The sequence below is a fragment of the Sinocyclocheilus grahami genome, unplaced genomic scaffold (genome assembly GCF_001515645.1).
Source record: "Sinocyclocheilus grahami isolate Dianchi unplaced genomic scaffold, SAMN03320097.WGS_v1.1 scaffold472.1, whole genome shotgun sequence".
In the NCBI taxonomy this organism is placed as follows: Eukaryota; Metazoa; Chordata; class Actinopteri; order Cypriniformes; family Cyprinidae; genus Sinocyclocheilus; species Sinocyclocheilus grahami.
The window spans coordinates 697163-710816 of record NW_015505651.1 but is presented as its reverse complement, the minus strand read 5'-3'; the positions used below and the strand labels follow the sequence as shown (position 1 = coordinate 710816).

Below are 13654 nucleotides of genomic sequence, written 5' to 3'. Positions count from 1 at the left end.
GCCCCACACAAACACACCACAAACACACACACACACACACACACACACACACACACACACACACACACACACACACACACACACACACACACACACACACACACACACACACATACATATGCGCACGCACAACAGCTGATTATGATGCCAACTATTTGCTATTTTATTAATTTATCTTCTCTGGTATTTTCTGTTGTGTTCATTTCTGTGCTGTTCCTATGATATATTTATTTTAAGACTTGTTGGGTTAAGATGAAGATTTTTATATTTTTATTTAATTGTATTTTATTAGTAGCATTTATTAGTAGTTTCTTTCCATATATATATATATATTATTATTTTATTTTATTTATATTTATTAATAGTTATTTTATTTTATTTAGAGTTTTGTCTCCCAGAACATGATAGAATATAGATGCTGTTCCTATAATGAATTCATTTGAAGCTTTACTGACCTGTGAGCTGTGTGTGTTTGTTTTACACTGACAGATGTTCATATGATGAAGAACAACAATAAGCTGGGTGTGTTCATCGCTGCCGCTGCAGGAACTCTGACGCTGATGGCTGTGGTTTACTGCATCTACAACCAGTTCTACACCAAAAACATTTACTCACACACTCAGCTGCATGAATCAGGTGCTCGCAAAATAAACAGCAGCATTCATCCCTCACAATCCCAGAAGGCATTGCAATAAATGCTTGAAAAATATCCAAGAACTTAAGTGATTATAAACTATAATAAATGTGCTTTTAATTCATTCTGTATTGCATGGCCTAATAAAATGTTTCATCTAATTTGAAAACGAGTAATTCGCTTAAAAGTTGTGTGGTTATTCTTTTAAGTAGCTCCAGATAGATTCATGAAACTATAATATCACACACACATGACGGGGTTTTGTACTCGCTCTGCTTCTGTCTGTCAGATATCGCTCTGGATCTGAGCAGCTCGTCCTCGTCGGTGTTTTCTGGGTATGTGATGGAGGGATGGATGCAGCAGAGGATGGAGAAAGGAGGAAGGAGTTATGGCTCTCTTTCTGATACTCCTTCAATAATCACGCTCCCTCCTCCTCTTTCACCTCCTCAGCGCGCGTCTCCCTTTCACTCGCTCTCTCGGTCCAGACCGCCGCCTCTGAGGACTATTTCAGCCCAGGATCTGGAGAAGAGCTTCCTCTGAGACTGTGTGTGTGTGTGGTTGCAGGGGATTGTGGGTCAGTTTACAGCTGTATGCTGAAGTGATGTGGCTCCTGACACCTTATACGGCTTCTAACCTCTGCTGCAAACACTCAGACCTGACCTTTAACCTCTCCAGATCTGAACGCAGGGCTGCTGTTAATATGCTTGATGTAACAATCTTTAAATATTTAATCATCAGAATGTTCTGTTCTGTTCTCTTGCTCACTTCTGTTCTCTCTAGTGTGCTCTAGTCATTTCTTTTAGCTGTTGTTTTCTGATAGTTATTTTATATTCATTTTCTTTGCTGTTATTATGCAGAGTATAACATTGCTTACATATTTTGTGTTATACATATAACATATAAATGTTAAACATGGTCATCTTTAAATACTCAAGTTCAATTCAGACCCATCAGTTCTGGAGCTTTGTAAACCATTTCTTTAATTGTAATTGCTCCGTAAAATGTGTCCAATGTAAAATTATATGTACAGATGTTCTTCCAGTAACATGAATAGAACGTTCTTTCAACGTTCTTTGGTGTTTAATAATGTTCTTAAAATGTTTGGAACGTTTTTAAATGTTACTATTTGTTTCAGAGAACATTCAAAAGTAACATTCCCATAATGTTTGCGAAATGATACAGTGGAATGTTCCCTTAACATTTAAAAAAAAAAAAAAAAACTGCTTAGTAGTCTGACTACTGTTTATCAAATTTCACCTTAATGTATAATAACTTGCATTTAAAAAAAAAAAAAATGTTTTTTTAACTGGACGGTCTGAACTTACAGAGAACGTTCTGAAATAACGTTTTTTTTTTTTCAGTTTAATTCGTACGTTAGCAAAACGTTCTTAGAATAAATTTGATGTCAGCTGGTAAAACAGCCTCATTTTCAGCTCTTGAGTTGTTTGTAGTCAGGGGCGGACTTACCCATTAGGCAAAGGTAGGTGACCGTCTTGGGCCCCCAAAAGCCAAGGGCCCCCTAAAATGCTTTTCATGCGCATTAAGCGCTGACAAGTGAACGGTTGCTGTTTACGGTGTTTATTACCACGACAACCGTCCGAGTTGAACGTGCTTTTTGTGTATCCTGCTTGAAGGAGATGAAAATAACATGCATCTGAAGCTGCAATTAAATATTGAGAAACAGTGTGTATTATATGTTTATAACGGTTTTAAATGCTTGCTTACTAACCAAGTAGAGGACACATACGCAGTTACTTTTTTGGTTGATATAATCCTTAGGTGTGTAAATGTATAATTGCCTTTTCATAGTTTTATTTAAATTTGTAGTTAAAATAACTAAAAATACACGTATTTTAAAGTCTAGAATTATACAGCCTTTGCACACAGGCTGACGCTGGTAACTCATCAGTGGACTTTCCTGGTCAATATAGGCTATATTTTTTCAGATTTTTCTCATTCTATATTTCTGACGTTCCAAAAGCGCCTCCTACTGGCAGAGAATGAATGTTCATTTTCAATAATCCAGTCTGTAGTTTTTGTTCAGACCAATGCGAAAATCCACCCACATAACCCCATTTTAAATTAAAACCCCTGGTTTAAACGCTCAATTGTGAGGTTTATCATTTAATAATTTATTTTGTTTTTGTGAAAACCTGTATCTCAACTGTAAATCAGTTGCTATTTCATGGTCTACAACATGAAAGAAAGCCATTATAACATGTAGAAACATTGGACACAACTATGGGGCACCATTGTGCAGAATTAAATATTGAGAAACAGTGTGTATTATATGTTTATAACGGTTTTAAATGCTTGCTTACTAACCAAGTAGAGGACACATACGCAGTTACTTTTTTGGTTGATATAATCCTTAGGTGTGTAAATGTATAATTGCCTTTTCATAGTTTTATTTAAATTTGTAGTTAAAATAACTAAAAATACACGTATTTTAAAGTCTAGAATTATACAGCCTTTGCACACAGGCTGACGCTGGTAACTCATCAGTGGACTTTCCTGGTCAATATAGGCTATATTTTTTCAGATTTTTCTCATTCTATATTTCTGACGTTCCAAAAGCGCCTCCTACTGGCAGAGAATGAATGTTCATTTTCAATAATCCAGTCTGTAGTTTTTGTTCAGACCAATGCGAAAATCCACCCACATAACCCCATTTTAAATTAAAACCCCTGGTTTAAACGCTCAATTGTGAGGTTTATCATTTAATAATTTATTTTGTTTTTGTGAAAACCTGTATCTCAACTGTAAATCAGTTGCTATTTCATGGTCTACAACATGAAAGAAAGCCATTATAACATGTAGAAACATTGGACACAACTATGGGGCACCATTGTGCAGCAGCAAGCATCACAACACAAAAGGAACCTCAAGGTGGATCTAGGAAAATGTGCGCAAATGTATAGGGCCCCATTCCTATATTTTACCTGGGGCCCCCAATTCACTAAATCTGCCCCTGTTTGTAGTGGCGTATTATTGTGTCCACTAAGTGTCTCTCTCGTGTGTGTGTGAGTTACGGGGATCTCTCTCTCTCTCTCTCTCTCTCTCTCTCTCTCACACACACACACACGGGTTTAGTCGTGTGAGCACGCTGCTCTTCACTCCTGCAGATTTACTGTAATCTGATTTCAGCACCGCGGACAGTGACACTCCATCCATGTTCATTAAACCACAGCGGCTCTAAAACTCCGTTTAACACTTCAACTGTTTATCTCACTCTATAACAGCGTTTACTTGGTGCAACTCAGAAAATAAAGTAGTTTAGACTCACTAATGCTGCTCTCACTGTCTTTGTTCGCTCTTCCACTTCATATTTTCCATGCATTGATCGACTTGTATTCCTTTGGGAACGCCATTCCTGGAATCGCGTTTGTTAAACATTTGGAGTTTGTGTATGTGTGCGCCTGCGCATGTGTGTGAGAGTATTAGTGTGTGTGTGTGTGTGTGCTGTAGGTGGAAGGGGGAGCAGAAGCGCACAGAGTCCCGTCGGTCCCGCGGTGGAGTTGTAGAGGATGGAGGTCAGACCTGAACGCTTTAAAGCAGCGGCGGCGAAAACACTTGGACGGATAAACCGGTGAGAGCCGAAACTTCATTCAACTTTAAAAAGAAATGCCCAAGCTGGTTTATATGTTCGTATCATTAGTGCAACGTCTAAATGATGCATATGTAAAGCATTAAGATAGCTTAATGAGGTTTAGTTCTGATAAAAGATAAATAAAAACTGGTTGTTTATCAGAGCGTTTAGTGTAAAAATGAAGTGTAGGCTACTAGATGGAGGTCGGTGGATTAGTGCACTACATGACCGTCAACACACAGTATAGACATAGCCTACTGAAGATGAAGATGTGATTTGTGTCAGTCTCTCAGTGCTGGTGTTTGTTTCTGTCGTCATAAGTTGAGGAGATGCTCATTTGTGTAGTTTTTTGGTGTGTGTGTGTGTGTGTGTGTGTGTTCGGAACGACCAGATTAACTCGACTGGACTATTAATAGCGACTGTTTGTGTCGTCACATTTCACCTGTCAGGTGACCACTTCCATTCTCTGTCATGGCTGTCTAAAGATGCTGACTTTGAAACTCAAGCTCGATAGGTTGTTTGTTTAAGAAGAATTTAAAACCTTCCTGGCAAAATGATGAAACTTTTTTTTTTTTAGTCTGACTACTATTCAATATACATGACCTTAATGTATGATCACTTAACTGCACATTTAAGTCATATTTTAGTTATGCCTGAAATAAATGAACTTTTCCATGACATTCTAATTTATTGAGATGCACCTGTATATTTAAAATATGCATAATATAAATTTATGCATTTTTCAAATTGCAGTATTTGACATGTTATGTTTATATACTGTATAACGTGATAAATATGATAACAGTATTATAGTAAATAATAGTAATACTAGTAATATAAACAGTAATAAATATAATATATAGAATTTTATTGTTACGTGTATAAAATAAAAATGGCATAAATACTGTAAAATGAAATAGATAAAGCAGGAAGTTAAAGAACTTAATGTGAAATTACTTCTAAAACACTCTCTGTTTTTGTAATAAATACTGTTTAAGTATTAATGGGGCTATTAATAATTCATGATATTCAAAATCTGATATGATATTTGATTCAACTGAATAATTACAAGAATACTAAAGGTGATTGATACTTTTCTGCAGTATAGCTTCCTGCAAGATGTTCTATGAGTAAATAAAAATAAAAGTAAAATAAAAATGCCAATTTAAAGTAAACTTGTGATTAAAGATTGATGAAGTACACAGCTCTTTTTTATCTTCAAGGACAAAAAGCCTTCATTTTTAAATAATGATATAAACATGAATATGTTTATGTATGTCATTTAAATCAGTGTTTACACTAGTAAGGATGGAATCTGCTTTTTATTAGCATACGGAGAAAAACACAATCTCTCTCTTTCTCTCTCTCTCTGTCAGTCTGTTTCTCAGGATTGTGAACAGTCTTTAACACGTAAATCCAGTCCTGAAATAGATCTCCAACTAACCTGCTGCTAGTTAAATCCTCTCTCTCTCTCTCCTGGAAAGCCCCATAAGTCATAGCGCTCGGTCGTCCACGTCATGCCTGCTATTACTGGTTGGACAGTGTCATTAAACTGTTAGTTCTTCCTGGACAATGTAAGGATGTTGTTACGTATAAACGGCCATTTAAAAGCTCAATTCTCTCGCATCGATTCCTCTGTAATCAGATCAACAGGTTATTATATCAGCCAAAACACTCTCCTTCAGCGGTGATAGAAACTTGTAACTGTCTGCTCTCAAGATGATGCCATCCTTGTCTGGCTTTTTATGCCATTTCTTTCTATTGTGGTTTAAACAGTTCTTTGTTGAGTCTTGTGGTGTGGTGTAGGGGTAAAGCTCAGGTTTTGTGCTGTATGAGTCTTAATCAAGACACTTATCCCCGTGTTACTCCAGCGCACTGAAGCTGTACTAAGTGTTTCTGTAAGTCCTGTTAGATAAAAGTATCTTGCCAGAATTTTAAGCATCAGCAGAAAGTCTGGTCTGCTTCACAGCTTATTCTGGATTTAGTCGGGAAGTGATGGTGACTGACATATAAATGCATTCACTAGTGTACCCACTTTTTTGTTTGGTAAATTTACTTCTGAGAATGTGAAATTATACTACAATAATTTTAATTTAACAAAATAATAATATATGAAGTAATGTGATGTATAAAGTGACCAGCAACAGTTGGTGTTTTTTGTGACATTTGAAGGGCAGGAAAATCTGAAAATGGGCAGAAATGTGTGAGAATTCAGGATTTCTGTCCATATAAAACTACACTGAAAATAATTAGTGTAGGACTTACTTTGAAATTATTTTCACTCAAAAACTGAAAGTTTCACAAGTAATTGCAAAGAAACTGCATGTGACACACTGAATTAAACTTGAAATTGAATTACAACGACTGAAATAGTATTTTCTTGTGAAATGTAATGCAGTAAGTCTTTGTTTTATTACCACTTTGAAATATAAAGTATATATTTTTTTTTATTGCAGTGCAATAAGAATATATTCACTAAAGTACAGTGTACTATAATATTTTATTATACAGTATTTTTAATACAGTACCCCCCCCCCAAAAAAACATTACTTTTTAGGTTTAATTTCTTTTTAGTTAAGTTTTATTGTTACTATTTTTTTATTAGTATTATTAGTTTCAGTTGGTAATTTTAGTGCTTCGACTTATTTCAGTTAGCAACAATAGAAGCAACATTTCTATTTTTTCTCATTTAAGTTTTCCATCTAATATATATAATAATAATAATAATATAACAATTATAATAATAATAATATAAATATTTGATTTCGTCTTTTTGAATGAACAAAAATATTTGTAATAGTTTTACATTTAATTACAGCTATACATCTCAATCCTAAACAGGATCCTAAACTCAACCATAAACAGGATGGTTGTGTTTGTAATCTCAGTCAAATCCATCAGGATCTCTCAATCAAGGCCTTTCTTTCACTGCGAGTGAATTTACCTCTATAAATGTAAAAGAGATGGATTGAGGAGAACAGAAGGGAAGAATGGACGGATGAAGGGGGAGGGAGATGGAGGAGGAGAAGGGAGGCAGAAAAAGACTAAAATAGAAGGTTTGATCAATAATTCAGGCTCGGAGGAACATTATTATTTCATCAGCAGCGCTGAAGTACAGCTGCAGTAGAGCTGACAGTAAGAGCGCTGCGTGTCTGTACTTAACACTCATCACAGATTCATCTGGACCGTCAGTTCTTTAAAGGTCACATATGTGACGCATCTGATATAAAAATGTTACAATATAATTAATTTTTGTGGTCTTCAAGTCAAGCTTTTGCTTATATTTAGGGTTAGAGATATGCTCAAACACTTAGTAATAAATGCGGTTGTTTGCATCATCCTCCAGCGTTTGTCTCCAAACATGAATTATTCCTCAAATCATGCTTTTACTTCACTAAGTGATCAGAACCACCCTAGCAACCACATAGCAATGTGCTAAAGCCACTCGAAACACTTTAGGAACTAAATAGCAACACTTTTGCAACCATGCACAATAAAAACAAAATGTGGTGTTTTGTACAGACAAACACCACAAAATCATAATTTGATTAAATAATGCATATTTAATGTGATTGTGTGCTGTTTGTGGTTCCAGTCAAAGGAAACTGCCGCTCTCATAGCGTGTTATGGTGTGTTTAATCTGGATTTGATGTGACACATCGGTTCATTATGAATGTGATCTGGGAAATGTTTCATTTCTGCTTCATATTTTTGTTTTATGAGTGCTGGTGAACATCCAACAGAGACATTTTGCCAAAAAAGCTACAACTGTCTAATATTACTAATAACATGCAGTGGTTTTGTTGACTTTTGTTACTTGATAAGCTACAGTAGTCCAAAAGGGAACTGATCACTCAGATGTTGCTCTTTCAGAGCTCAGGAGACTTACTGGAGTGTTTTCCTTTGTTTCATATAGATTATAATTCCAGATGTTTCTCTTTAAACCCCTTAGCAGAAATAAAAATAGATGCAAATGATGCAATTATTGTCATGCAGTAAGAGTTTAGTGGTATACGTTTATATGCAAATTAATATAAATAATAATATAAAGTTGTCTAAATCATCTTTTTGATATGGGACTACTTTTATAGGTGTATGTGTCACTGATGCAAGATTAATCAGATTATAAACTGTGTTGATTTGAAGCTATATGCATATATCTAGGGCGTAGGTTTGATTTTGACATTGGTGAGACATAACAGCAGACAACACCCCCCTCTCCAACCAACTACCCCAACATTTTTGCATTTATGATCAACGTTTGACCACAGTGTCATGTCATCTATAGTCTTTATTTATAGCTTTGGTAACATACTCATAATTCATAAAGAGAGCTTTTGTATGTTAGCATATTAATCTGACAATAATGGCACAGTTTTGATTATGTAAAACCAACAACATTACAGCAGCAGTTTCAAAGATGTTTTGATTGTTTGACTTCTCAAAAGAGAATACAGCAAAATATGATTTAATTTGCGTTCTCTACTAGCTAAATTTCACATACACGAACAACCCCTTCTTTTCTTTATTTAGAGTTGATCTAGAAACTATCCAAAGCTCTGTTAAAGCAATCAAAACCCTATTTCTTATGTGTCCTCTTAAGGTGTAAATTTATTACTTTTTTGTTAACCTGGCAACACATCCCTTCCGAAAATTAACCATAGATTTACAAAAAAAAAAAACATGGTGTAACCACAAATTAACATTGGTTTTGCTACACTAACGGTAGTTTAAGTGTAGCAAGTGCCGATCTGAATCAAATACTTTGCAATACAGCCTCCGAAGTTCCAAAAAAAGCGTTCCGAAGTGCCGATCTGAATAAAACGATTTGCTAACCCTCTCAGAAGTCCCGATCTGAATAAAACGATTTGCTAACCCTCTCAGAAGTCCCGATCTGAAATGCATGCTCCAAAGCTCCAATTTGAACCAAAAGATTCAAAAACCCGCTCAGAAGTTCTGATCTGATTGAAATGATTTGTGAACCTGCTCCGAAGCTCCGATCTAAATCAAATAGTTTGTGATACGTGCTCCGAAGCTCCAGTCTGATTTAAATGATTTGCGAACTCGCTCCGAAGTTCCAATTTAAATCAAATAATTTGTGATAGGCGCTCCGAAGTTCCATTCTAAATCAAAAGATTTGCGAACCCGTTCCAAATTTCAAATCTGAATCAAAAGATTTACGAAACCGCTTCGAAGTCCCGATCTAAATAATTATTCGCAAACCATCATTTCAGATCGAGAGCATGTATTGCGAATTTAAACATTCTCGATGATTCACGAACCTGCTACGATATTCCGATACAAGTTTTTTTCCACAGGCAGCTGATTCTGAAGGTTTGAGTGGTGTTTCATGTGTTGATGTGTGTGTTTGTCAGGGTCCTAGAGAAGCGTCAGGAGAATGGAGAGACGATTGAGTTGTCGGCAGAAGGTCGTCCAGAGCTGCAGGAGGAGAAGGAGCTTCCCGTGGTGGACTGCACGTGTTTCGGTCTGCCGCGCCGCTACATCATCGCCATATTATCAGGCCTGGGGTTCTGCATCTCGTTCGGCATCCGCTGTAATCTGGGTGTCGCCGTCGTTAGCATGGTGAACAACCACACCGTCTATAGAGAAGGCAAGCCGTACATTGTGGTAAGTGAGAGCAGAATTTTCCACAGCTGGTTCAAGTTCTTCAATGCCAAATTTAGTGTCACAGTCAGGCCACAATTTCTTGTCTTTGTTTATAGATTTTTAACTTGATGGCTGATTTTTTTATCAGGACAAACTTTGAAGGAATTAAACTTTTGTAAGACAGACCCGAAATACTATTACAATTTTTTATCAAGTGCGTCTTTTATAGAGTTTTATAGGTATAGAAAATTGTTTAGTTTATTTTTTATTTTGTTCATTTATTGCATTCCTTGTTGAATCTTAAAGGGGTCATGTGATGCGATTTCAAGTTTTCCTTTCTCTTTGGAGTGTTACAAGCTGTTCGTGAATAGATAAAACCCTTAAAGTTGCAAAGACTAAAGTCTCAAACCCAAAGAGATATTCTTTATAAAAGTTAAGACTTGTCCACGCCCTCCTAAAACGCCTCGTTTCAACACACCCCCACATATCTACCTCACGATGTGGGAAGATTTGCATAACGCTGCCCAAATGTTCACGCAAAGAAAGAAGGCGTAACTTTTATTATTGCTGTAGTATTGTTGCTGCTGCCGCCGCCATGTCGTGAAGACGCTGTGTTTCGTTGTGAAAGCGAAACTACTTTGTTTGGTCTTCCTAGAGAGGACACGACTAGAAATCAGTGGTTAAGTTGTATTTACAACACGGTTCCAGAACACTTCAACCCAAATATTCAGATGTGTGCAGCGCATTTTATGGAGGACTGTTTCCTGGGAAAGTAGCCTACAATGCGGCTGTGCACAAAGTCTGCTTCTATAAAGTGGGGCAATTACAACTTTGCAAGGACAGTCTGGCGCTTCTGACTCACAGCCTGTAAGTATGTTTTTATATTTAAAGAATTTGCCACCGACGATTCAAACACGAGTTTTGAGCAGTGTAGAGTAGCGCTTGTTGTTTGTCATTTCTCCGATCACAAATGCAGACATGGTTTTATGTTTACGCGGCGCGATGCAACGCAACACGTAAAAAGACAGATTAAGTCATTATAATCAGTAATTATGTCCCCACTGGATGCAACAAATGCCTCGTTTATAATGGGTTTTAATGTTTTTGTCTCGTCACTCCGGCCTGACAGGGCATCATCACAGTATGGTGAGGGGCGTAACATTTCCGTCACACGCTTGAGGTATTCAGCCAATCACAACGCACTGGATAGCTGGCCAATCAGAGCACACCTCGCTTTTCAGAACGATGAGCTTTGTAAAAATTGACGCATTTCAGAAAGGAGGGGGATAGAGGAGAAACAATAATGTACAGTATGTGGAAAATAATGGGTTTTTTGAACCTTAAACCACATAAACACATTTCATTACACCAAATACACAAAATAATGTTCTTTTTAGCAGCATCATATGACCCCTTTAAATCTGTGTCTGTCATGTAATAGCTGACATGGCAACAAATTTAAATACAACCAACAACCAAATAAAATTCTGCCCTACTAGATTTTCTGCAATTTAGTCAACTTTTTATCAGATCTTTGTGTCTAAAATATCTTGCGACTGTGCTAGTCATAACCTTTGAATATTTTGGCATAAAATCGCCATTTTGCAAAAAATGTTGCCTAAGTTTGAATAATTACTGATTTTAATAATTAGTCATTTGTAATAGGTTGTGTGTTTTTGCCATTATTATTAGTTGTGTGTGTGTGTGTGTATATATGTATTTATTACTTTTTATTTCAGCTTTCATTTAACCTATTTTTGTACATCAGGTAAAACTAAATGAAAATGAAATAAAATATATATTTTTAAATATAAATTTTTATTTCAGTTAGTGTTTATTTTCAATGAACTAAATTAGAAGTTAATTAATTGTTTCATTAAGTGTTTTATTTCAACAGATTTTTTGCATACTAAAAAAGTAGTATGTAAAACATCATGCAACAATAAATATTTCAAACTAATATGCTACAGTATTGTCAGGACTCAACTCATTATTTTGCATTTTAGTTTTGCATAATGCAGTGCACATTGATTTATTTGGTGCATTTTGTTAATAAAAGCAACATATTTCAATTTAAGCATGTTTGAGGCAATGCAATTATACTTTAAGTATTTTTTATTCGTTATTATTTTTAGCTTGGTTTATTTGTTCATCAAACCAAATGTGTTTGTGTTTCAGAAAGCTCAGTTCACCTGGGATCCCGAGACTGTAGGAATGATTCATGGCTCGTTTTTTTGGGGATATATAGTCACTCAGATTCCTGGAGGTTTCATCTGTCAGAAATTTGCAGCTAACAGGTCAGTCATGCCGTCACTGAACGCAGACGTACTGAAGAATAAAACACTCTTCACACAGCTGATGTCTCTCTGTTTCTCAGGGTTTTTGGCTTTGCAGTCGTGGCCACGTCTATCTTGAATATGATGATTCCCACAGCAGCACGAATTCACTTCGGCTGTGTGATTATAGTCAGGATACTACAGGGACTGGTGGAGGTAAATAAATATATACTAGCACTATTACAGTGCAGAAAAGCGACACTCTCCATGAAATGCTCTGATAAACTGGCTTCTGGCTTCCAGTTGTTGTCTGATGCAGTAGTGCTCTGATTATAGTCTATGACTTCATCTGCTGTCGTTGTCATTGCTGCTCAGGGCGTATCTTACCCAGCATGCCACGGGATCTGGGCGAAATGGGCCCCGCCCCTCGAGAGAAGCCGATTGGCCACAACAGCGTTCTGTGGTGAGGTCATTATTTTGAGCAGTTTAATATCTGTGGAAAACTGTCAGTAACCTTTAATCATTTTAATTATTGTTACCTTAAATTTTTAAGTACAATTAACTTAGCTGTTTAAGTAATGTCAATGTCAATTACATTAAACTGGCTTAAATGAGTTGAACTGTGTACAACTTATAAAGTTGAAAATTAACTTGAAAAATTAATTAAAATTTACTTATTTTGATGAGTTTAAGTAATGTAAAAACACGTTGTCATAACTTTATTGTTCATATCATTTTTACAGTGTAATAATAATAATAATTATTATTATTATAAATATTATGAACACTGAATAATCTATTATTGTTGTTGTTGTCTAATTTTGATTAGTGTTAGTTATTTATTCAGTGTTATTATTAATTATAATGATAGTAATAATAATAATAATAATTATTATTATTATTATTTTCATTTTCATTGTTGATGTTTTTATGAATGCTAAATAACCTAATATTATTGTAGCGGTCTAATATTTTCAAATTTTAATTATTTCCAATTGATGATTGTCACTTTTGTTATTCAGTAGCAGTAGTAATAATAATAATAATAATAATAATTATAAAACGGAGTCAAATCTAATCATAATAAATATTATTTTGATTAGTCAGTGTTTGTAAGAATAATAATAGTAATCAAAGTATTATTTATTATTGTTGTTTTATTTTATTATTATATTATTTGTTCAATGTATATGTATGTGTGTGTGTATATATATATATATATATATATATATATATGTTAGTGCTGTCAAATGATTAATCGCAATTAATCTCATCCAAAATAAAGTTTTTGTTTGCATAGTATATGTGTGTGTACTGTGTATATTTATTATGTATATATAAATACACACACATGCATGTATAAATTTAAGAAAAATATGTTGTTTATATTAAATAGATTTATATATATAACAAATTATATGAATATAAATATATACACATGTAAATATTTTCAAAATATATACCGTGTGTGTATTTATATATACATATAATAAATATACACAGTACACATGCATATATTATGTGTAAACAAAAACTTTTATTTTGGAT

At 35.0% G+C, this 13654-nt stretch overlaps 1 pseudogene; it reads left to right on the top strand.

Annotated features, from left to right (window-relative positions):
- The first annotated feature begins 4077 nt into the window (after positions 1-4077).
- Positions 4078-13654, top strand: part of LOC107553410 (vesicular glutamate transporter 1-like) — a 21337-nt pseudogene continuing 11760 nt past the window's right edge.